The sequence below is a fragment of the Staurois parvus genome, unplaced genomic scaffold, assembly GCF_062004578.1.
Source record: "Staurois parvus isolate SC_StPar_1 unplaced genomic scaffold, SC_StPar_1.0 ptg000048l, whole genome shotgun sequence".
Taxonomy (NCBI): domain Eukaryota; kingdom Metazoa; phylum Chordata; class Amphibia; order Anura; family Ranidae; genus Staurois; species Staurois parvus.
Genome location: NW_028317844.1, coordinates 16,873,764 through 16,901,148, shown reverse-complemented (window position 1 = coordinate 16,901,148; position 27,385 = coordinate 16,873,764). Strand labels below are relative to the sequence as shown.

At 37.0% G+C, this 27,385-nt stretch overlaps 1 long non-coding RNA gene across 10 annotated transcripts in view; it reads left to right on the top strand.

Annotated features, from left to right (window-relative positions):
• The window catches only part of LOC149470366 (uncharacterized), a 502,914-nt gene that overhangs the window by 163,375 nt on the left and 312,154 nt on the right, over positions 1–27,385 (top strand). For 9 of the 10 annotated variants that reach the window (XR_016309161.1, XR_016309158.1, XR_016309154.1 and 6 more), the window contains exon 2: positions 18,735–18,789. This is a non-coding gene — a long non-coding RNA (uncharacterized LOC149470366). Of the gene's footprint in view, positions 1–18,734; positions 18,790–23,943; positions 24,030–27,385 lie in introns of all 10 variants that reach the window. The other variant, XR_016309155.1, reaches the window with a different exon arrangement.

Sequence of the window (27,385 nt, the reverse complement as noted above, 5' to 3'; positions counted from 1 at the left end):
GTGCAGAATCTGGTGCAGCTGTGCGTGGTAGCCAATCAGCTTCTAACTTCAGCTTGTTCAATTAGGTTTTGACAAAATAAACATAGAAGCCGATTGGTTTCTATGCAGAGCTGCACCAGATTTGGCGCTCTCCAGTTTTAAAAAATCAACCCCCATGTGTTATGCAGCAAGGGGAAATATGGTGCAGCAAGCTTTTTTAAAAATGTGAAATTTAAATAATGATTGATTTTCAGGTAAAGCTTACTGAATTAATTAAAAAATATGCTCACTGAAACAAAGCATTAGGTTCCACATAACTATTATCCACAAAATGGCATGAATATGCAATAAACAACTCCTTTATTCAGTCAACAAACAACATGCATTATCTATCTATCTATCTATCTATCTATCTGGTAGACTGTTGGAAAGAGGTCACAGTAATAGTACCCCAAAAAAATGTAATAGGGTTACATTGAAATGATGTGAATCTCTTATTTAATAGCAAAATTACCCAGGGCAAAGTATAATAAAAAATCACCCACATCAACACATACAAATATTTGAAATTCTAAATAAATATTAACTTTGGATAAATTAATAGGAGTTAAAAATTGTTTTTGCATGGAATGGGGCTTTAATGTTGCAGAGTGTGCTTTGAGTTTTAATACCCTATATTTTTGTAATATTTGTTTACAGCCAGTCAGCTGCCATACCTGTTTGTTTTTGGTATTGCTGTACAGGTGCATAGGGATAGTATTTGGGGGACCAGTTGGAGATGGTATTTGGGGGTAAGTTACCCTTAAAGCACAACTACAGGAATTAGTAAAAATCTGCTTTTGCAGTGGGTTCCCTGCACTGCAAGGATGAACTGCTTGTTAGGTCAAGTGGTGCAGGAATATGGAGTAATACTTACCTTACTCTTCACTTCTGTAAGTTTCCTACATTCTTGTGGTTGCTTTCTTGAAGCCTCCTCTCTTAGGTGCAACCGTCCGAACCTATAACCAGCCTTAGTAGTAGGGTGCACATGGAAGGGCAATGCACATCACAAACAAACAAAGGATTTCCCAGCAATCTTTACCAGCCAGCCTGCAAAACAACCAATTTGGCCCTGTCTAACAGTCTGCATTAAAACATTTGGATTTGTGGTTTTCCCTGTGTTTGCCCAGGGAGTGGTTTTTAAACCAGCTCTGGTTGTGCTATAGACACATACGACACTATGGAATTGCTAAATACTGTATATAGTTTACATTCTTGATATATGACTATCTTCAGAAATTATATTATTGACTTCTAAAATGTGTAATATATGATTTCCACAGTGATTTCACTGCTTCTCCCTGAAGAAGTGGACTATATTTATAAACCGTGTTGGATAAGAGATACTAGTTCACCATTTTCTATAACTATGTTGTATACAGAATACTCTATGGTTATGATATCAAGATATAATTGAGCACGTATTTAGGCAAAAGGGTTGATTTACTAAAACTGGAGAGTGCAAAATCTGGTACATCTGTGCATGGTAGCCAATCAGCTTCAAACTTCAGCTTGTTCAATAAAATTGAATAAAATTCAATAAAATATTGCTTTGACAATAAAACTTAGAAGCTGATTGGTTTCTATGCAGAGCTGCACCAGATATTGCACGCTCCAGTTTTAGTAATTCAACTCCCCCAATAACAAAGATATAGTATGATGTTTAACATGCGGCAAGGAACAAAGTATAGAGTGCAAAGACAACAATAATGTATTGACCTGTAACCTTTAAATGCTTTGTTTAGAACTGTTCATATCACCTATAGAAAAGAAATCAAGCGATTTAAAGATACAGTATGTGCTTATCCACTGAGTTGTACCTGTAAATTCTGAAGAGCATGTGCGTTTAGATTGTTATGAATATATGGATGTAGTACTTGAAGGTATATTCATCTCTATATGTTGGATAGTGTACTGTATATTAGGCTAAAACATAGAATAGAAACAATAGAATAGAAGAACTATACAGATATGATTAGGGATTGTGAGCTGGGAGAATTTTTATGGAATTTAGCACACAGTATAACAAAGATATAGTTTGATCAATATGTGCACTGGGTATTTCAATATATGCTTTTCTATGTAATAAAATGTAGTGATTTTTAACTGGTACATGTGTCCACCTAAGAGAACAGTTCCTACCATGTGCTTAAGGTATTTGACCTAATATTAAATTGTATTTAAATATTCATACCATAATATACAAATATACAATCTACACCAAGTACCAACTTCTCTCTTTCTCTGAGATAGAAAATGCTACATTATTTTTATTAATACTTATTGTTTAAAATAAAAAATAACTAATACTGGTATCAGTATCATGCTGTTTTAGTCAAAAAAATGTGTATAATTGACTACAGCTATATTCCTTGATAGTAGTTGACATGAGTCTTATGTACTACAAGGAAATTACCAGTGCTTCCCTACTGCCATAGGTGCATATACTATATGATTACTACCTGTCCAGTATTTTAATAGCCTGGATAGTGAGAATAGGACTTGAGTATAAAATTAATAAGTAAGAGATAATAACACAGGTATTTTATTCCATATAAAGGTAGCCACAGTACTGTAGATATGAATGAAAGTGCCTATGGCAGGAGAATGAAGCTGCATAGCTTGGGACCGCACACAGAGGCTCTGTGGTTAAAGTAGAACTAAAAGCAAAACATTTTTTTTTCATTTTGTATAGAGTTATAACTGCTATCAGTCTTACTTTTTCCATCTTTGTCATATTGAAGAGATTTCTGTTCACTTCCTGTCCTATAGCCAAGCAAGTGGGCATTCCCATCAAAATGAGGGAATCCATGGTTGTCAACAGAACTAGCTTCACCATTGGAAGATTTTCCCTCTATTACTGTTCTGGTGACCACCCAAAATGTGGGATTGTCTTTCATTTTTTACTTTTGGTGAGACAGGACAAAAAGAGAGGCAAATACTCCTAATGACAGACAGCAATAAAAACCCAGCACAGGTTCTAATCCCTTTCTGCTCCATTCAAAACTAAAAAAGAAGTTTAAATGTACTTACACTTTAACAAATATGTAAACCCAATATTTCATATTTCTGATATGTGCCCACTATGCCATGTACTTGTATGAAAACATATACTGTTCCCTTTGTATTGCTTCCTTTGTGTGAAATCCCTGATGTTACTGCCAGTCCCTCTGCTTTCCAATTAAAAACTGTCTACACTAAGCAGGAGAACACAGCTTGGGCTGCTCTCTAGCTATGCTGGAAGCTCAGCCTGCTCTCCTCCAATGATCAGACTGTTCCTGACACCCCACACAACTATTCACTGGGAAGATCAGTGTGCTGCTGCTTCTCCTTCCCCAGCTCTTATGCAGCCAAGAATAAAGGGTATTTGATCACTTATAAAACAGGGGAAAAGGGTAGTTATAATGTTTTTATATCTATACACAAATGTTTTGCCTTTCATTTCTATATTAAACTGTATGGGTTGTTTTACAAGGTGAGGGTTTACAATCACTTTAGGTGGGTGAAAAGGGGAGGACATCAGACATGTCAGGTCATTGAAAGGGTGTGAGATAAAACGGAATAATGTGAAAGGTGGAAGATACAACAGATTACTCTTTCAATTATGGCTTGGCAAATCTTAATAAGCCCACCCTAGCAGAGTGCATAAGGTATAGGCTAGTGTTTGGAAATTTAAAGGCAGGTAGTCTGTTGTTGTGTTACCGACAGTGTATAATTTCACAGTGACTGCACAGCTTTTGACTACTAAATTTGAACTAAAACAGCTAAAGTTTAATTAATACTGCTTAATTCACTGCTAAAATATGTCAGGTGTCCAGTGGTGGGATGGACAAGATTTTGCGGAAAACCTCCTGCTCGTTCTCTCTGCTGCACTATTAAATGTATTTGGTTGTAAGTGAAAACTAGAACTTTGGTTTAATGTGTTTGGACTCCACCAATCACAGCTTGCTATATTTTTTAATTCATACATTGTACAATGCAGTATTCTGATTCAATATTTTGGTACATATATTAGGATGTAGGATATAGTAGGATGCCAACATGTATGATTTACAGACTCCTGCTAGTTAATAATGAACTCTCCATACCTTACTGTCATGCTATTAGTACAGATGAACACGATGTAATAGTCCCATGCTTGATGGTTACACTTAATATACACACCATGCAGCAATTTATTTAAATCTGCCAACCCCTACAAAAAATATAAAAAAAGAACAAATACAAAATACGAAAAGAAAATGTATCTTAAATATGCATCACAGATTAAAAAAAAAAATATGAAGAGGAATTGGATTTGGATAGTGCTTATTCAATACATAGACATGATACATGGTGAGAAGGTGCACTGTCTGTCCTGTGATAGATTAAACTATTTTGTAAGAAAATTACTGTGAACCAGTCACTATCACCAGCGTGGCTAAATCTTTAATAAAATTCTCTTCCATATTCAACAGTGAGGTATGAACCAACGAAGGACTAAGGTGGGGGATGGGGGAGGTATAACAGTGCCATTTATCAAACACAAGCAAGGTCTGCAATCTTAGAATGAATCCTTTTTTTTCTGTTTGATACATCTGCAAAGAAGTGGATATAGAGAGGATGCTTTAATAGGTCCTCTCTATATCCCCTTTTTAAAGGCTTCCTTTGTGACGTCACAGGTGATTTAACTTGGTTATCTAAGTAATCTGGTGCTTACAACATAAAAATTCAATATAGTTAAATTTTAATTATTTTGAAATGAAAACATACTAATTACGGTATGTATTTCATGTTTCAACAGTCTACTTATATATTTTCATGTTTCAAGCAAGACAGTCTTTGGCCCCTAGGTGGCAGTGGTTTGTTAGGAGTCGGATTGCCAACTCCAACACAAACAATTGATAGAAAGAAGGAAAAGAAAGGCATCTAAGTTTAACCATGGGTTAGTATCATACAAATATTAAGCATTTTCATCATTAAGATATGGTTTTCTTTAATGTTGTCATAACACCATAATTGCTAATAATATTACCATGATTTTACAGTTTGATTATGTGTTCCTTGTACCCAAGATGATATTTAAACCTATTTCAGTGTCATGATTGCATTTATCAGATGTGGAAACATCCTAAGGGGAGTATATGTGACTGGCAATATGGTCTTCAGACATCTGCATAATGTACATATAATATTCTAGTTTGATTTTTCATTTTCACAAAATGGAGCATCCTGGTCTGTCTTTTATATATAACAATAATGTCAATGTCAACGACTAAGAAATAATTATATGAATGGAATATACAAATACATTTGTAAGTCATCATAGTAAAATTATTGATATACACTCCATCGCCACTAATACTTTGTAGTCAATAGCATCACTTTACAGAACAACTTAAAGTATGTTTAAACCCCCACCTTGTAAAACAACCCATTCAGTTTACAATAGAAATGAAGGCAAAACATTTGTGTATACATAAAACATTAACTAAATTATCAAAAACATCAATTAAAACATTCTAAATAATTTTTCCCTTTTTTAATAAGTGAACACATACCCTCTGTTTTCAGCTGCATATGGATCTTAGTGGGGTGGGGAAGGAGAAACAGCAGCACACTGGGGGAGGGGTGTTTCAGGACAAGTATGATTATTGGAGGAGAACAGAGTTCTCAGCACAGCCAGAAAATTGACCATGTTGTGCTCTCATGCCTAGTGTGGTCAGTTTTTAGGAGGGACTTGGCAGGAATACCAGCGATTTCACACAAAGGAAGCAATACAAAGAGCACAGTATACATTTTCATACGAGTACATAGTACAGCAGGGAAATATCAGGGATTTTGGGTTTACATATTCTTTAAATTCTTCTTGCATAGATTCTGCATAGATTCAGCAAGATGATCAAAGTTACTTGAGAATCTTGGCACATGCTGACTTGATGACATCACACAATATTTTGCAGATTTCTTGGCCACGCGTTCTTGCTAAGAGACTCTCATTCAAGCTTATCCTAAAGGATTGCTCTTGTATGTTCCATATTCTGATCCTCCCTGCATGCACAAATCAAGATTTCGTAGTTCCTAGCTGAGAGGAATAAAACCTTGCTTCTGGTACTGTAGCATATCCCCTTTATAGCTTGACATTACACATCAGTGTTGGGAAAAAATAGTTTGAATAATTATAACCAGAAATATTGCTATGAAGGGACTCAGTACTTCAATTGTAAAAGCCCATATATACTGTTAAAATTGTAATGCTCTTTATGCATGCTTAATAAAATTCATACAGTAAAAATATCAGTGATCAAGTAATAGTAGATCAATGTTCGAGAACAAATACCCAATTACCCCCCCCAACAAGATCCCATCCACCAAACTCGTAGCAACAGTTATAAACATTTTTTGCCATTTATAAAACACAGGTACTGTATAATTGCCTTTCATGTGCGTGTTACAACCAAAGCAGATCGGAGCAGGATCTCGAGGAGCATATACTACGTAATCATCATTGTTATAACTGTATGACTTTTAGCAGGATCTATAATAAACATTACAATTTCTAAAGATGAATTCCAGGTATGCACATTTGGTACATGGTCATTGGGTCCAGCTTGGAGCTGGTAGAGGTGGAATACTGGTGTCCACGTGATGAGTAAGTGTATGCTGTCTTGTGTGATTCAGGGGGCTTCAACCAAAGGGGCTTAAAAGCACAATAGGCTTTACATGCTTCTTTAAAACACAGCACTGTAAAAATTCCATAGAAGTTAGGTGAATACCACCTAGAAAGTATCACATACAGTTCAGCAGTTCCAAAGATAGTTGCAAAATTTGCAGGAGGAGGTACAGGCCTCAGATTTTGTGGCTAGTCTAGATTGATACAAGTACTATTTGAAGCTCATCAGCTCTTGTAAACCATGCAAGGTTACATTTTGGGCCTGGAGATTGAACTCAGACCAGGCAGGGGCATAGGTACAACATTTTACAAAAAAGCTACACTTGGAGAGCCTCCAGCCAGGATCACTTGTATGAGATGTGCACAACATGGCAAAATTTGCAGCTCATTCTAACTCCTGGAGACAAGTGTAACATCAAAACGGGTGCAATGCTGAAGCCAAAGTAAAGCCGGCAGAGGTCCAAGGAAGGAAATATACTTATCAAAGTCCTTGATTCCAAAGGAGCAGGTTGGAAGGTAGAGGTAGAATGTCTATTATACTTATATAGATATTTAGAAGCAGGATTGTTCCAGATTGTTTGTGTGTGTGTGTTTCAATTTAATTACTTGACCAATGCTGTTTTTCCAACATGTCTCTTTTGAACAAGTTAATATAAGTAAATATTCAATATTCAACATTTGACATTGGCATAAATAGTGGTTGGCATTCTTATACACTGTAGATATTTAATTATACTGTTAATTATCACCTCACCTAATTACTTTGATTTATAGAAGAGCTTGGAAACATTTCTGTTTCCAAGCTCTTCATTTCTGTTTCTTACACAAGTTAGTGTAGGTGTTAGGGGGAAGGGGCAGTTTTAAGAGTAGCTAGGGTTATCCCAGAATTCCACTTTAGGATTTAAAAATGAAAGGCAGAAGCTGATTGGTTGCCATGCACAGTCGCTCCATATTATGACTGCTTTGGTTTTCCCAGTATATGTTCTTATTCTATGTTTTCTTTTTGTTTTGTTCCTAGTTTTACCCTACCCAATTTTCTTAAAAAAAAGCTCCAGATTTGTTCACGCAGCTTGGTTGATTAGAGAAGAGTTGGGTTTAATTGCACATTGAGCTGCACACAGGGTAATGTGTAGCAGAGACAGAACAGAGTATTTATTGTAGTGATGAGTGACTCCAACTAGAGTTGTTTATCATGGAACTACTTGCAAAGAAAACTGCAATTATTTTAGAATTAGATTATATTATTACAAAAAAAATCACTTTTAAATGCTGTTGTCTGCAGTGATTAGCATTATTCTGCTGGTGGATACCCAAAAGTCTTGGCCTTGGGCGCTCTGCTTTATAGGGGATATGAGTTAATGTAGATAACAATAATGTATTGCATATATTTAGAGCTACTCTAGGAATGGTCCGTGGGCACAAGCATTGGGTATGTGTTGGACATGTGCTGTTATGTAGCATTCATACATTTAGTTTCAGATCAACTTATGAGGGAGTGGGCTGTAAAAATTAATGAGTGACTTACTTACAACTTACTTTTTCTGTTGTTTAAATGGCAGATGTCTAATGTATGTTCTTTCTTACCTCCCTATGCTGTCTGTTCTATTTAAACTGCAATAACATGCCACCTAAAAGTGTCTTTGAATCTTTAAAGCAGAATTAAAGACATATGGATAAAGTGGAGAGGGATTAGAACACCTGCCAGTTTTTATTGCTGTCTGTGCCCCTGTTAGGGAGATGCATCCACTGTACTGTTTTTTTTAACAGTTGCGTTTATTAAAAATATACAGTGGTACAGACAAGCAAAGGTACATAAAACCAAATCAAGCTGGCAATATACAACAAGGTAAACAGAATACACTAGTATCCTAAAACAGAAAAGCCCTACAATAGCATCCTGATAAAGTTCTATGTTCCACCCAAGACACGGCCCGAACAAACTCGTCAAACAGGGACTTAGTATGACCCAAAGGTCGATGTCCAACCGAGGAAGGGGAGCAAGATAGGAAACAAGGAGGATGAGGAAAATAAAGCAGGGTGGGGGGGGGAAGGGTAAGAGCAGGGGGGGAGAGGAGGAAGAAGGGAGAGACAAAGGGCAAGGGAGGAGAGTAGGTGGCACAAGTAGCAGCGCATTGTTTGGGTACTACAGACATTTTTTAATAAATAACTGGAGACATCACAGCCTATATTGTAAGACCCTGTGCCTTCACTCACACAGCCCATATTTTAGAAAATTTTGCCAGACAGTTGCGGCTTATGTACGTAAGCTGATAGAGAGGAAGAGCCCCATTAATTGCTGCCTTCCAACCAGAGACCGTGGGTGAGTTTGCTTCCATCTCAACAAAATTTCTCATCTAGCATAATAAGTAGAGAAGACAAACAGCTTACTATGCTTAGGTGCCTCCACAAGATCAGTAAGTCCCAACAGCATTATCAGCGGGTCCATAGGAACAGACAGGTTGCCAATTGCGTTGATAGTGTCCAATACCCCAGTCCAAAAAGGAAGCAGCCTCACACATAACCAACACATATGGTGAAACGTGCCCACGGCCCTATTTGTACTGTTTACAGTTATCATCAAGAGTGAAAGTAAAAGAAAATCCCAAATTTTGGGTTGACACCAGAGCAGTAATAGATTGGAAATGTTCCAATGGGGACCCTGGTGACACCCCAGGATTCATTCTCTTTGCAGGGATTTCCTCTCACTTCCTGTTTGGACAATCAGACAGGAAGTGAAGGGAAATGTGCCCAATGAGACACATATGGCAAAAAAAAAAAACTGACAGGAGTAATAACAACCCACCCCCCCCACTCTATACAAAAAAAAGTTTTGCCTTCAGTTCTACTTTTCCCCATTTATTAAGAAGTAAAACTTGTTTATAAAAAAATTGATTTTAGTGTATGTATTTTGGTAATGCTCTTGTCTCCTTGTTACTATATGAACTTTTATAACAGTAAAAAGGTAAACATTAACATTTTGGTGTTTTGTTTACATCATTCATTTTTGTAAGCATTTGAGAAAAAAAGGAAGCAAGCTCTGCCAACAGACAGGCCACCACTTTGAGAATTGTGAAACCTTGCCAACTTTAAAGAGCAAATTGAAATGCTATTTAACATTAAAGTATAGTATGTCAACGGCTTTACATTGATGCTCCAAGTAACGTAGATAACCTCTCTGCAGTAACCTATTAGAGACAGACAACTGACAACTGGAGTGGCCAGCATTTCTGGATTTGACATTTAGGTCTTTGTCATGTTATTGTCATTGAAATAAGTTTTTTATGTCCCATTAAACCAGTAAAATTTTATCCATGAGATAAACCTAATTGAGAGCCTTCCAACCATGCTTTGCAGAAATGTTAAATGTACAAATATCAAAAACAACACTGATAATGACTCCAGTTCCTCTTAATAGCTCACATTGATTCGGAATCTCCAGTAAACATATCAAAACCCATAAATTCCCAATAGCCCTGTTTAAGTAGACTGAGTGCATCACCGCATAAAAAAATAATAATAGTCATAAAACAGATCAAAGATATAAATAGAGATGTGAGTGACTACAAAAATTTGCTTTGTTTAGTTTTAGATTCCTTTGTTAAGTCAATCATTTCATTTTGTCATGTTCGTTATGTTAGAATGATTTATTTTTGGAATTTGTTTGGTATATTCAGATTCCTTTCTTATTTTCGTTGTTCCGAATCAATTTGTATTTTCGGAAGATATTTCAAAAGATTCCATTTAATTTGTTATGTTTCCAGTACAACTTTGCATTGTGAGTTGCTTGCGACTTCAATGCCTTGTGACTTGCTTACAATTTCTATGTGTCTTGCTTGCTACTTTGATATTTTGCGACTTTGGCTTTGGCCATGTATATAATACAGAGTGTGACACATATTGATGAACTTACAAAACCCTCTGAAGTTGCAAGCAAATGAATACGAATGAATTAGTTATTTTCATTAAAATGGATTTCAGATTCGTTGAAATTCATTACTATTGTGATTCGGATATTCAGATACACCCAAATCCCTGAATAACAAACAATTTGTCCAAAATTTGATTCATAATGAAACGTATCGCACATGTCTAAGAAATAGCAAACACCAAACCCAAAAACTGCCTTCATAATTACGTATATTTATTAATGCAAATACCTAAATAGTTGTACACACTTAAAACCCATGGAAACAAACCCAATTAAAAAAGAAAAAAACCTTATCTGCTACAAAAATATATTGTGAAATGGCTGTCAATGTGCATGAGGGCATATGAAATCAACACCAGTAATTCTAAAGATGATGCATCTAAACAAATCCGGTATCACACTATAAGTATATCACATCAACATATTCAAACACATGTGATCTGCTTACTTTGTCATTATTCAGCAAACTCTATTCTGTAAAATCCTCTGACCGAGAAATTTAAATATCCAACAGATGTATACAGAAAATATATATCTGTAGGAACACAGCAGATCATATTGTGTTGATACTTGTCAGTATAAGCTCTTTAAAAAACAATAATAAGAATGAAAGCATCCAACAATCCACATATGTATTTTCTGGATATATTTTGCCCAAGCGTAGACAAAATCTCTCTAATAAACTTGACACAGAGTGAGAAACGTGTTTCCAAATATGAATGGATTGTATGGATCCATTGCTATGACTACATTATATAATTTACAGGAAACTCGCAAGGCTGAGAATCTATTTATATTGAGAATTATGTCCAGAAGATGTTCCCACTGTTAATGCAGGCTTATCTGCATGTATTTTTATTATGCACAGATCTGTTGCTAATAACAGTGTCATACAGTTCTCACTGCTATTGTCATAGCTGATGCAGACTTATTTCCAGGTGTAATCATGATGCACAAGTCCATAGCTAGTGCCAACATCCTACAGTCCTCAGTGTTTTCTTTATGACAAATATCCATTTCATTGCACTTTCATGTCATTAGCAATATCTATGCTCAACCAAACTCTCCACCATTGCTACAGGCTTGCTCGCAAGCATAATTGTAAAGCACAAATCTGTTGCTAGTAATAATGCCAAATAGTTCTCACTAAGTTTCTTATAGCTAATAGAAACGTATTTCCAGATATAGGTGTCATGCACAGACGTATTACCTTGTTACGCATGACTTTTGACAGTTCTTTTCTGATCCCCATGGCTCAGTATCTAGTCTAGTCAGTACTTCCAAGTAAGAGCTAACAAACTCATTCACTATGTATACACTGACACTAATTGTAATTTGAAAAGCAACAGGTGTGGGACATTAACCTCTAATTGGCATTGTAACCCTTGTGTGTCTGTACCAAGGCCAAACATTCCAGGGTATGTAAACTGTTGATCATGGCCATTTGGGTGATTTCTGTTATCGTTATGATTTAAAAAGGAGCCAAACAACTATTTGATAATAAATGGCTTCATGTGATCATCATCTTTCAATAGAAGTGCATTTTTTGGCATGATCAGTCATATTTTCAATATCAATGCCAAAATTTCACAATTTCTGCCAGGGTATGCAAACTTTTGAGCACAACTGTACATAGAGAGATCTGCTGGTTAAAAGAAGCACTGCAAATGTGAGCGCTATGGCACCAATAACCACACTTCCGCTCAATATTGCACAGCGATGATACTTTAGTAATAATAAGAATAGTGTGCCTCCAGCAGGAAAATTCAGTGATGTCCTGCCTGCAGTACTACATTTGGCCATTAGATAGAACCCAAAATCAATTTACTGTTTTACAGAAATTAAAGATTGTTTAGCTTTAATGAAAAAAAACTGCTTCATTGTAAGAAAAGGAAACAGGTGCATCCTGGGAGTGCAGACTCCATCTTAATAACCGAGGGAGAGGAGGACTAAACTTACATGCCCTAAAGGCAGCATCTCTGGTGAGCATGAACTTATTGTCATCTGCAGCCTAATCATTTCATTGTGTTTTCTTTATGCTTCATACATTGTATGTATGTATTTCTCATCTGTTTTTTTCATTAGTTTCACCCACCCTGTTTTTTAATAAAGCTTCAAGATTACAATCAGTCTGGTTTATTGCAGAATAGTAGGGTTTAGCTGCATGTCGAGTTACACACAGGAAAATATGACATAACATGGCAAAAAACTAAATTCCACATGTGAATGGTGTGTGCCAGTTTAATGTTAGTGCCAGCATCACACCAGTATTCAGTAATGCATGCAATGTCTCAAATTCTCATTCATTACAGGTATTTATATAACACCGATAACTTACACAGCTCTTAGCCTACAGTACATACTGTAAATGTGCATGACCCTTTTACCAACAAATAAGAAATTCAGTGAGGACTGTTTGATGCTATTACTGGCAACATATTTGTGCACTACAATTAAAGACATATACTAATATAAGCACATTCAAAGTTTTTCAAGCTATAAGAAACTCACTGAGAACTGTTTGATGCTGTTACTAGCAATAGGTTTGTGCACCACAATTAGTGGCATAAAAGAGGGTTATTTGTTGAAGTTGGTTTTCTGAATAGATACGTGTTGATTTGTTTGTGATGTCCCTTTTCAATGGCCAGGTCCAAAATTGTGACTTTTTCAAAATCATACGAGCTTGTGAATTTCAAATTAAAACAACTTTGTCCCCAAAATGTCCTAAATTCAGCTATCACATGCACTGTGCCATTCAACATAATCTATACACCATTGATATACCTATACCAGGCTGAAATATTGGATAGGTATCTTGACATACAATCACTCCAAATACTGTACATGATGCTCTCATACACCAAAGTATAAATTTGCAAAGGTGGGTGTACATTTATTCACTGTCACTGACTGACAGCTTGGGGTCTCATATTAATGATTGAAAGTCTGGAGGAATGGCTCCCAATCACATAATCACTGTGAAAGTCTGTGGTTGGCAATCAGAGTAAATACTAGCTGTAAAACCCACCCCTGGACTCTTTTTCCTCTAAATGGAGGAAAATATGCATAACTTCTTTAAAATAAATAAATAAATAAATAAAAAATAAACATTATATTTTTTTCTCCTCCCTAAAGAAGAGGAATGTAAAAAACAACAACACCAAAAAGAATAAAAAAAACGTAGATCAGGGCCTCATCAAAGTAAGTGTCAGGATCAGTGTCAGAAAGCTATGCATGAGCTTAACATGTTCTCCCAATGCTTGTCTGGGTTTCCTCTGGGTGGATTTCTCCAACCTTCCAAAGGTATGCTGGCAGGTCAGTTGTCTCCTGTCCAAATTGGCACTAGGGTGTGTATATGTGTGAGATACGTACCTTAGATTGTAAGCTCTGTGCGGACAGGGACTGATGTTAATATGCAGTATGTAAAGTGCTGTGTAAATTGTCAGCCCTATGTAAATACCTGTAATAAATTTGCGTTTGAAAAGAATAATGCTTTTTTAGTACTGATGTGATGCTGCTGCTAACAATAGACTTGCCCACATCATTCACATGTGGAAATGAGCTTTTAGCCATCTTATGTCACGTTTATTATTACTGGACAATCATTGCAGCACAATATTGGGTGAAGGTATGGACAGCAAAATTCTTTATGGATATATATTGATCAGGGCCGGTGCTTCCACTAGGCAAACTACGCGGCCATCTAGGGCGCACTGCCACCTAGGAGTGCCTGGGCGCAGCACAGGCCGGCACTCTCTCTGTGTGGGACGCCACCACATCATGAATGATCCTTCAGCTGAGAGGAGAGGCGGTGGAGGGAAGGAAGAAAGAACAGAGGAAGATGCCGGGTGTCTGGGGCCAGTGTAACAGCTAAGCTGTCGCTCATAACAGTGTGACTCTCAGACTCAGTCCCTTACTGCATGCCGGCTGGCGGCTGCTGATCACTGTGGAGTTCCAGCCCTTCTCTTCCCAGTCATCAGTGGAGGCAGAGCTGCGCTTGTAGAAGAAGGTATTGTCTGACTCGGATTTCTCGTGTCTGTGTGAGTGTGACCTGGCTGGCCGGCCATCCATCACATGTGCAATTTGTCAGTGAGTGATGAAATCATCATGATTCCACAGCCTGCTCTTCTAGTGCCTGCTGGGCCTGCTGATATGTGGCAGTGTTGGTGGCGGTGTGTTGTATCGTGTCGGATCTGTCACTGTATGGGATCACTCAGTTCAGCTGCCTGATGTCACAGCGTTTTATCTCTCCCCATTGCCTGGGGAATTCCAGCCTGGGATATGTCAGAGTGTGGATCCATCATCTTCCACTCACTGTGACTGTGCCCCTGCCACTGCCAGCCACAGATACAGTCCGTCTGTAACACTGATTTTGTCTTTAATATTGGTGCTGGTGGCATCTCATGGTACTTATTTTTACAAATTAAAAGAAATTTAGTAGTTTCATGTTTTGTTGATTCAATATTTTCTACTGTTTTTATATTTATTTATTTATTTTTGGCGGGTGCAAGTAACTGGTCTAGCCTAGGATGCAAAATAGTCTAGCTCCGGCCCTGATGTTGATGTATACACATTTGAACTTTTGCATGCTGAGTGTAGAACTGTACGATGTTGTCATTAGCAGTGGGTCTGTGCATAACACCTATACCTGGACATACTGTATATATATCTTAAAATAAGAGACTTGAAGTAAGAACTATTTGATGGTAATACTGGCAACACTATATAGAGGCACTACCGTTAATAAATGCAGATGCATACACATTTGATGTTTTGCAAGTTTGTATGAGCTATAAGAAACTCAGTGAGACCTATCAATATCTGTGCACTTCAATTATGTTTGCAAAAAAGCCTGCATCGTTAGTGGTACATTTAACTGGGCATAGGTTTGGATATTGATATGGAGGTACTTGCACCTCTAGTGAAAAGTGCTTCTTTCAACCAACCAGCAGATATCTTTATGGATATTTGTCAATCAACACACATTTTAAAACTTGTAAACCCAGTAAGAACTGTATGACATTGTCACTAGCAATGGATTTGTGTATCACACTTACACCTGGAAATAAATTTGCAACAGCTGTGAAAACTTTAGTGAGAACTGTATGACGCTGTTACTTGCAACTAGATCTGTGTATTATAACTATCCTTGCAAATAAGCCTGCATGATGCTGGAATGTTTTTATTTATTTTATTTATTTCAGGTACTTATATAGCGCCATCAATTTATGCAGCTCTTTACATATATATTGTACATTCACATCAGTCCCTGACAATCTAAGGTCCCTAACTCACATTCATACATACACATACTAGGCACAATTTAGACAGGAGCCAATTCGCCTACCAGCATGTCTTTGGAGTGTGGAAGGAAACTGGAGTACCCGGAGGAATCCATACAGTCACAGGGAGAACATGCAAACTCCAGGCAGGTGGTGCCGGGGTTGGGATTCGAACCAGCGACTCTAGTACTGCCAGGCGGAAGTGCTAATCATTTAGCCACTGTGCTGCCCAGGTTTTTCTATGTATTAGCAGAATCTTCTATGAATTTACTTTTAATATACATGGCTTTGCAATATTACAGGCTCACTGTAACTTATATGACTTTGTCACTAGCAATGGATCCATACAATTCACTCTTACTTGAAGACAAGTATCTCACACTCTATGTCAAGTTTATTTGAGGGATTTTGTCTACATCTGGGCAAAATATATTCAGAAAAATACATATGTGTATCAGTTGGATCTTTTAATTTCTCATAAGATATCACAGTAGGGAGATTTGATGAATGATGACAAACTAAGCAGATAACATGTGTTTGAAAATGTTGATGTAATGCATCTATACATCATGTTCCAAATTATTATGCAAATTATATTTTTCTCATTTACTGAAATAATTGATGTAAATAACAGTCAGCATAATTCTCATGTTATCAACTATTAAGAGTACAATTCACATTTTATTGAACAAACCTCCTAATGATAACAGCATTTTTTTTAAACATTAAAAACTAACAATGCACTGTTCCAAATTATTACGCACAGTAAGTTTCAATACACTTTATAGGTTGTAAAGAACTGAAAATTGTCATTTGTTGTGTTTGCAGCATATTTACTGAAATCAAAAGCTATTTCACTCAAACTTTTAACAACATTTTAACTTTTTAAACATTTTAACAGGTCACGTTACATTTTAACATAGGACCCCTTATTTGATAGCAGCTTCACAAGTCTTGCGTCCATTGAACTTGTGAATTTTTGGACAGTTTCTGCTTGAATTTGTTTGCAAGATGTCAGAATAGCCTCCCAGAGCTGCTGTTTGGATGTAAACTGCCTCCCACCCTCATAGATCTTTTGCTTGAGGATGCTCCAAAGGTTCTCAATAGGATTGAGGTCAGGGGAGGATGGAGGCCACACCATGACTTTCTCTCCTTTTATCCCCATAACAGCCATTGATGCAGAGGTATTATTTGCAGCATGAGATGGTGCATTGTCATGTATGAAGATGATTTTATTACAGAAAGCATAGTTCTTCTTTCTGTACCAGGGAAGAAAGTGGTCAGTCATAAACTCCACATATTTTGCTGAGGTCATCTTTACACCTTTGGGGACCCTAAAGGGGCTGACCAGCTCTGTTCCCATGATTCTGACCCAAAACATAACTCCACCACCGCCTTACTGATGTAGCAGCTTTGTTGGAACAGGGTGGCCATCCACCAACCATCCACTACTCTATCCATCTGGACCATCCAGGGTTGCATGGCACTCATCAGTGAACAGGACTGTTTGAAAATTAGTCTTCATGTATTTTTCTGCTCAATGCAGCCGTTTCTGCTTGTGAGCATTGGTTATTGGTGGCTGAATAGAAGGTTTATACACAGTTGCAAGACTCTGGAGAACTCTACACCTACAACTCTACAAATATCTGTTTGCTGCTATGTAATGGTATTTTAGCAGCTGCTCTCTTGATCCGATGCATGGATCTGGCAGAAATCTTCCTCAATGTGCCTTTATCTGCAGGAACCCGTCTGTGCTCTGAATCAGCCACAAATCTCTTAATAGTGCGATGATCACGCTTAAGTTTTCGTGAAATATTTAATGTTTTCATACCTTGTCCAAGGCATTGAACTATTTCAGTCTTTTCAGCAGCAGACAGATCCTTTATCTTCCCCATATTGCTGGAAAATGGTGCTCTGCTTAATAATGTGGAACATCCACCTTTAGTAGTTTTTCCTTAAATTGGGCTCATCGGCCGACATTGTTTTCAGTGATCAAAAGAGCCCTGAGACACAATGCCATCCATGAGTTAAACTGAAAAACAAAATATTTCATCTCTGTGACACTTAAATAGAATTTGCATAATAATTTGGAGCACGGTGTAGTGTGATACCACATATTTTTAGATGCATCAGCTTTAGAATTACTGGTGTTAATTTCATATGGTCTCATGTTCATTGACAGCCATTCCACAATATATTTTTGTAGCAGATTTGCTTTTTTTTAATTGGCTTGTTTCAATAGGTTTTAAACGTGTACAACTATTTAGGTATTTGCATTAATAAATACATCTAATTATGACGGCAATTTCTGATTTTAGTTTTTGTTATTTATTTGATGATCATTATTATTTTTATGTGGTGATTCATTGAGAGATGCAAGATTATTTTACGATTCATCTTTAGAATTACTAGTGTTGTTTTCATATGCCCACATGCTCATTGAGGTCCATATGATAATATATTTGTGCAGCAGACCGGTGGACATTTTTTTTTGTTTAATGGGGTTTGTTACAATGTTTTTAAAGTGTGTATAATTATTTATGTTCTTACATTAATAAATATGATTGGCTATGAAGGCAGTTTCTGGTTTTATTTCAGTTTTTACTATTTGTTTTCTTTGCTGGTTTTGATTTTTATTATTTTTATGTGCTAGTTTATTGAGTTTATTTAAAAAGGGCTATTGGGGATTTATGGATTTTTAATCTATATACAGAAGAAGGGACAGTCATGTCAAAATGGCTTGTGTGACTGCAGTCTCAGTTTTATAATTTTCTTTGGAAAAGGATACTGATTCACTAAAAGAACTGATACGCAATAATAATAGCTATAATTACAAATTCTCTCTCTCTTCTAGGAGAAAAACTGTGTGTGAAGAACTTCTGTAAGAAACTGTTCCTTGTGATCTATTTGTAAGTATAGATATCAAACTTATTTTGTTTTTTTTTCTATTTGCATGCATAAATATTTCAGCAGCATTATTACAAGGAACAAGTTTGGTTTAAAGCAGTATTTAACTTTCACCTTCCTGTGTTTTAAAGAAATGATGTCTGTTTATTTCTCATGGTAATAGTTCTTTCAGCTCAAACCTCCTGACAGGTACATTAAATTGTGCAATTGTACATTATATTCAGATGTGGAGGAATTTTACTATGCCTATGCATCAGAGACCAACAACAATATTTATGCAGATTTTCTTCTCAGCATTTTTAGTACAATTACCTTTACATTAGTTTACATTATCTTTAAAGCTGTTCCGGGTTTATGTATATTACTATCCATGGATATAATAATGTTCTGTATGCTCAGTTTACTAATATAAGGGTCCAGTTTAAGAGCAGTAAAGAAGACTTATAATGAAAGCATATTTATCCATATGACTTCCTTGCCTCCTTCAAACTATATATTATTTCCATACACAGAAGAAGTGGCTGCTCCAGGTTTGTAGGAAGTCATTTGAGGTTCCCTGTAATGTTAATACAAGCCTGCATAACCTTCAGCATCAGGTGTGTGCTATATTAGAGGTACAAAAGGTACAACAGGTAGAATAGGTATGTCAGACTCAAATGTAACAGTGAGCCAAATAGAATGGAATAAGTCTTCAAGTCCACACTCATTTAATTTCAGAAAAAAGATTATGGGGATTTGGTAATTGACAGCTTATAACATGTTCCAGTCCTGGAGAAAGAGACATAAATTATTTCTTGATGAATTGTCAGCAAAATAAAATATGGAAGTATAGCTTTTGAAAACTGGATATCCTAGCCAGTCTCCAGGATCTTAATTCGATTGAAAATCTGTGGAGGGAGCTGAAAGTTCGAGTTGCCAAACATCAGCCTCCAAACCTTAATGACTTGGAGAGGATCTGCCAAGCGGAGTGGGCCAAAATCCCTCCAGAGATGTGTGCAAACCTGGTGGCCAACTACAGGAAACATCTGACCTCTATGATTGCCAACAAGGGATTTGCCACCAAGTACTAACTCGTGTTTTGTGAAGGGGATGAAATACTTATTTCCCTCATGAACATGCAAATCAGTGCATAATTTGTTAGACATGCATTTCTTTTGAATTTTTTGTTGCTATTCTGTCTCTCAGTGTTACAATACACCTACCATTCAATTTTTAGACTGATCATTTCTTTGTGAATGGGCAAACATTCAAAATCAGCAGGGGATCAAATACTTATTTCCTTCTATGTATACCTTGAAGTACCTTATGGTCCACCATATGGGCTGGTGTCATTTTCTCACAAGTCCTCTTGAAAGAAGACAGATAGTTTTTTTTTTTCAGTAGAGATTTTATTGAATTATGAGTCACACAAATCAGTTCTGCTAACAAACCTGCTGCTGGCTGGTGAACTTGCCCACCTTAATGTGGCAACTGAATTGTACTTCCGTTGTTAGTGAAAGCTGGTAATAGTTATTAGGTTTCTAGAGACTTTGGTCAGTGCTCAAGACAAGAAGTACCCATGAACATCTTATTTATTTCATGTACTTTTATAGCACCATCAATTTACGCAGCATTTTACATATATATTGTACATTCACATCAGTCCCTAACCCTCAAGGGGCATACAATCTAAGGTCCCTAACTTACATTCATACATACACGGGACAATTTAGACAGGAGCCAATTAACCTAGCAGCATGTCTTTGGAGGGTGGGAGGAAACCGGAGCACTCAGAGGAAACCCATGCTGGCACAGGGAGAACATGCAAACTCCAGGCAGAGGGTGCCGTGGCTGGGATTTGAACCAATGACCCTAGTACTGCCAGGCAGAAGTGCTAACCATTTAGCCACTGTGCTGCCCAAGGGGGTTCCTGATTGTTCACTGTGTTTTTCATGTTGCCCCTGTCCCTGTATGTTTTACTGTATTTTATCTAGCATTTAAGCACAGAATGGAAAAATAAAAAGTAGCCAAATTCTTACATTTCTATACTAGTCAGGTCCATAAATATTGGGACATCGACACAATTCTAACATTTTTGGCTCTATACACCACCACAATGGATTTGAAATGAAATGAACAAGATATGCTTTAACTGCAGACTTTCAGCTTTAATTTGAGGGTATTTACATCCAAATCAGGTGAACGGTGTAGGAATTACAACAGTTTGCATATGTGCCTCCCACTTGTTAAGGGACCAAAAGTAATGGGACAGAATAATATACGTAAATCAAACTTTCACTTTTTAATACTTGGTTGCAAATCCTTTGCAGTCAATTACAGCCTGAAGTCTGGAACGCATAGACATCACCAGACGCTGGGTTGCATCCCTGGTGATGCTCTGCCAGGCCTCTACTGCAACTGTCTTCAGTTCCTGCTTGTTCTTGGGGCATTTTCCCTTCAGTTTTGTCTTCAGCAAGTGAAATGCATGCTCAATCGGATTCAGGTCAGGTGATTGACTTGGCCATTGCATAACATTCCACTTCTTTCCCTTAAAAAACTCTTTGGTCGCTTTTGCAGTATGCTTTAAGTCATTGTCCATCTGCACTGTGAAGCGGCGTCCAATGAGTTCTGAAGCATTTGGCTGAATATGAGCAGATAATATTGCCCGAAACACTTCAGAATTCATCCTGCTGCTTTTGTCAGCAGTCACATCAATAAATACAAGAGAACCAGTTCCATTGGCAGCCATACATGCCCACGCCATGACACTACCACCACCATGCTTCACTGATGAGGTGGTATGCTTAGGATCATGAGCAGTTCCTTTCCTTCTCCATACTCTTCTCTTCCCATCACTCTGGTACAAGTTGATCTTGGTCTCATCTGTCCATAGGATGTTGTTCCAGAACTGTGAAGGCTTTTTTAGATGGCGTTTGGCAAACTCTAATCTGGACTTCCTGTTTTTGAGACTCACCGATGGTTTACATCTTGTGGTGAACCCTCTGTATTCACTCTGGTGAAGTCTTCTCTTGATTGTTGACTTTGACACACATACACCTACCTCCTGGAGAGTGTTCTTGATCTGGCCAACTGTTGTGAAGGGTGTTTTCTTCACCAGGGAAAGAATTCTTCCGTCATCCACCACAGTTGTTTTCCGTGGTCTTCCGAGTCTTTTGGTGTTGCTGAGCTCACCGGTGCGTTCCTTTTTTAAGAATGTTCCAAACAGTTGTTTTTGCTATCTCTCTGATGGGTTTGTTTTGTTTTGTTTTGTTTTTTTCAGCCTAATGATGGCTTGCTTTACTGATAGTGACAGCTCTTTGGATCTCATCTTGAGAGTTGACAGCAAAAGATTCCAAATGCAAATAGCACACCTGAAATTAACTCTGGACCTCTTATCTGCTCATTGTAATTGGGATAATGAGGGAATAACACACACCTGGCCATGGAACAGCTGAGAAGCCAATTGTCCCATTACTTTTGGTCCCTTAACAAGTGGGAGGCACATATGCAAACTGTTGTAATTCCTACACTGTTCACCTGATTTGGATGTAAATACCCTCAAATTAAAGCTGACAGTCTGCAGTTAAAGCACATCTTGTTCGTTTCATTTCAAATCCATTGTGGTGGTGTATAGAGCCAAAAATGTTAGAATTGTGTCGATGTCCCAATATTTATGGACCTAACTGTACATGATTCACAAAAAAAGAAAAAAACAAATCTTGTTAAGCATTAATAATTAAACGGTATGTATAGCCAAATTATTTTTTAGATTTGTATAGAGCAGGGAAGAATTAAAATCCTAGAATGTTTTTTTGCTGTCTGTGTTGTCTACTGTTTGGGATATTTCCCTTCACTTCCTGTCACGAAACTGCAATGGAAGTGAGAGAAAAAAATCTCTACAAAGTAGAGAGAAATCATCCTTAAACTGTTTGTTCCTTGATCAAGTATCCAGTTTTTACTTTTTCCCCTTACCTTTTGTTTGGCTGACAGCACTAGCATTTTGAATTCCCCATCACTTTATATCCCAGTATACAATGACAATAGTCTCAAATAGAAATAGAGAGGGTGAATCTCCCCAGCAGGGACACAATCAGCAATAAAACTTCTTCAACCTCATACAAAGTTGAAAAAAGTTTGTAGCTATACATGCACTTTAACTGAATTACAGTATGTTCAATAAATGTACAATGTTGCATTTACCTTTAATCATCACTATTTCCTAAATACATATTTAAAGTGGAGCTCCACCCAAAAAGCTTTGAGGCCTCCTCCCACGCTCCTGTTTGTGAAATGGAGCTTTTGGGGAGGAGGGGGAGCAGGTATCCCATTTTGACAGGTACCTGTTCCCACTTTCAATCTGACCACCTAGGTGATCAAAAGCGGAAGTTCTTTTCCCCCCTGATTGATTGCTTTTACAGCCTTTATGGGTATAAAAGCAATCAGTGTAAAAAAAAAAAATCTTCATCACCCCCCACAAGTAGTACAGTGTACTGCTATGGTGACAGTATGCAAAAAAAACAAACCATAAATAATAATATAAAAAAAGAAAAAAAATGTAAAATGTTTAAAAACTATAATTTTTGGTTATAAACTAAATTGGGTTATTTTTTTTTCCTAAAAAGATAACGGAATAAATTCTAGCCAAGATTTATGATGAAATACTATTTATTTGCAAAATTTTATAAGAAAAACACTTTTTTTTCAAAATTTTTGGAAATTTTCATTTACATAGCAAAAAAAATAAAAATCCCAGTGGTGAATAAATACCATCAAAATAAAGTTTTATCTTTCTCAAAAAAATGCTAAAAAATTCATATGGGTAGTGTTGCATGACCGCACAATTGTCATTCAGTGTGATAGCACTGAAAGCTGAAAATTGGCCTGACAGAAAGGGGGTAAAAGTGTCCGGACAGGAAGTGGTTAATGATAAAAAAGCCTAAATCCAGTTAAGCTTTAGTTACAGCAATTTGATAACAGCAGCTTTTATGCCTTTAGGTTTTGACTAATGAATAAAAGCTGACTATTGTATCCCTGCACCCTGTCATTCTTAATAGTTTGTCTCAACCCTTTAATTGTTACTTCTGCTGGACATCTTGGTAGGCAATGCAACTATGTTACAAGCTGGACTCATGTTGTGTTAATTTTGCCCAAATTTCTACTTTAAGTTCATATTTCAGCTACAGTGTGGCCCCTGGCTTACAGAACCTCTGAAGAAGATCAGATGTGTGGCACAGAATATTCCTTCATATGTACCTCATACCAGGTATGTCACAGGTCAACACACATTTTGGTCCATCACATTAGACCTGTTCCTGGGTAAACCTTATCCGCTCATTCCAAAAATGGCAGCCGTGTCAGTTCTAGTTTTTTAGATACAGGATAAATGCCATATACCACTCTTCACTCTGGTAGTCCTTCAAAAGGATATTTCAATGTAATGGTTTATTTATCTCCTTGTAGCCTGAAAAAAGTAGCCTCTACAATGCTTGGTCTGTAAAAATGAAACAGTAGCAATATGCACACACCTCCTATGCAATCATACAACCCCTGGCAAAAAGTATGGAATCACCACTCTTGGAAAATGTTCATTCAAATGTTTAATTGTGTAGTAAAAAAAACAATCACAGACATGCCTCGAAACTATTTTCACTTAACATTCCAACCTTCCTGCTGTAAGATACACTTAAAAAAATTAAAAAGAAAGAAAATTGTAGTCAGTTGCAATTGTTTTTGCACATCAAGCAGAGGAAATAAATATGGAATCACTCAATTCTGAGGAAAATATTATGGAAAAATGAAAAAAGCCCCAATACAGTACACCACTAGTACTTTGTTGCACCACCTCTGGCTTTTATAACAGCTTGAATTTTCTGAGGCATGGATTTAACTATCAACAAACAGTATTCTTCATCAATCCAGCTATTTCTCTTATTGCATTTGCCAGATCAGCTTCGCAGGTTGGAGCCTTGTCCTGGACCATTGTCTTTAATTTCCACCATAGATTTTCAATTGGATTGAGGTCAGGACTATTTGCAGGCCATGCCATTGATATTATATGTCTTTCTTGAAGGAAAGTTTGTAAGGCTTTTGCCCTATGGCAAGATGCATTATCATCCTGAAAAACGATGTCATCATCACCAAACATCCTTTCAATTGATGGAATAGGAAAAGTGTCCAAAATCTCAATATATAATTATGTGCATTTATTAAAGATTTAATGACTGTTATCTCCCCCAAACCTTTACCTGACATGCAACCCCATATCATCAATGATCGTTGAAATTTGCATGTTTTCTTCAGGCAGTCATCTTTATACATTTTATTGAAACGGCACCAAACAAATGTTCCAGCATCATCACCCTGCCCAATGCAGATTCGTGATCCATCACTGAATATCACTTTCATCCCGTCATCCACAGTCCATATATACTTTTCTTTAGCCCATCGTAACCTTTTTTTTTCTGTTTAGGTGTTAATGATGGTTTTCATTTGGCTTTTCTGTATGTAAATCCCATTTCCTTTAGGCAACGTTTTGTACAGTTCGGTCACAGACATTGACTCCAGTTTCTGCCCATTTGTTCCTCATTTGTTTTGGTGTGCATTTTCTGTTTTCAAAGCATATTGCTTCAAGTTTTTTATCTTGATGCTTTGATGTCTTCCTTGGTCTACCAGTACGCTTCCCTTTTACAACCTTCCCATTTGATTTGTACTTGGTCCAGCTTTTAGACACAGCTGACTGGGAACATCCAGCATCTTTTGCAACATTCCATGATAATTTATCTTCTTGAAGAATTTTTATAATCCTCTCCTTTGTTTCAACTGATATATCTCGTGCTGGAGCCATGATTCATGCCAATAAGTTTGGTACAACAGTTCACCACGGTGTACAAGCACTCTTTTTTAACTGCATACTAATTAGCAGATGTAATCTGATGCAGATGTTTGTTTTAGAACTGCAAAGTACATGTTGATTCCATAATATGTTTTGCTCAAAATTGAATGATTCCATATTTTTTCCTCTGCTTGATCTGCACAAAAGAAATATTTTCTTTCTTTTTTATTTATTTAAGTGTTTCTTAAAGCCAGAAGATTGGAATGTTAAATAAAAATAGTTTTGAGGCAGGTCTGTAATTGTTTTTTTATCTACACAATAAACAATTGAATGAACATTTTCCAAGAGGGGTGATTCCATACTTTTTGTCAGGGGTTGTAACTACAGTGCACTTGCAGCGCCCTAAATGTGCACTTTAGAATCCAATGTTTCCGATGTAAAATTAAAGTTGGAAGTATGTAAGCAGTTTCACTATATCTGCTAACTTGTACACAAAAACACAAACTAGGTAACAGAAGAATGAGTTAATCAGCAAGGTCTTTTAAAAAAAAATGGACTAAAAAACTATATAAGTTCAACCATATCTAATAAACTAGAGCTAATGCAGTCTAGCCAATTTAATTTTCTGAATCAGCACCCCAAATAACCCCCAAGAACAGGTCTGAAAAGCAAGGCACCAAGATTGTTTTTGTTGGGCTCTGAAATTATCACTGGAACTAAATTATGTTTTAACTCTGAGTTATAACTTAGCTAAGCTTGATGCTTTTTTGAATTATCTTCCCCCCAAATATGAATAAAAAAAGACAAAAAACATATCATTCAATAAAAATAGTTGATTACCTTATGGCCTTAACAAGATATGCTGGTATTGTCAAAGAAAATGTATGCATGTTTTGGAAGGTCTAGCCCAGCTGAATTGGTTTACATTTAAAGAGCTCATGGGTATTAATACAGTTGACCCCCTCATATCCAAACCATATTTCCTCTTCCATTTTGACTCCCATTATCATATAGTGTATATTACCATTGAATGGTATATATATTTTTATGCAATATGTGATGCTTTGTATATCTTTATTATTCCATGATCTGAATTGTATTTTGCAGAGCCATATCTCTTTGCCACTGTCTACTACTCTACTGATACTTACATATAGAACAGTTATATATGGTAAAACCATGTTTCTTCAACATACATATACAAGAGATGGGGGCATCAAGATTAAATACAAATCTCATAAAAATTTCTGTGGTTATAAAGGCAAAAGGTTTTTTCACTTAAATGCATTCTCTGCAACCTTTGAAAGCTTTAACAACCTTTCAAACATTACTCACCCAGCCCCCCTAACCTGAGACCAATCTCGTTCCAACCCTGTGCCCATCTGCAGCAACACTTCTCCTCTCTTTCTCCTCATAGGAATCTGAGCAGCAGCAGGAGTGATTGGCTCATTTTTTTTAATTTTTTTTTTTGGGTGGGGGGATTTAGCACACATTTTTTTATTATTTGACACATTAGCTCCTACTGCTGTTAGTCAAATCCTGTGAGGAGGGAACATGGGGCAGGGCCAAGTTGCGCTATGTGTGTCTGTAGATGCACACAGCCCAGCTTGGGATCAAGCCAGCACAAGCGCCCCCATAGCAAGTGCTTTGCTATAGGGGCAGATGGAGAAGAGGAGGAGAAGGCAGTGCCAACAGGGGACCCCAGAAGAGGAGACTTTGAGGCCATTGCACAGAGCAGGTAAATATGACATTTGGGACCATTGCACACAGAAGGTAAATATGACATT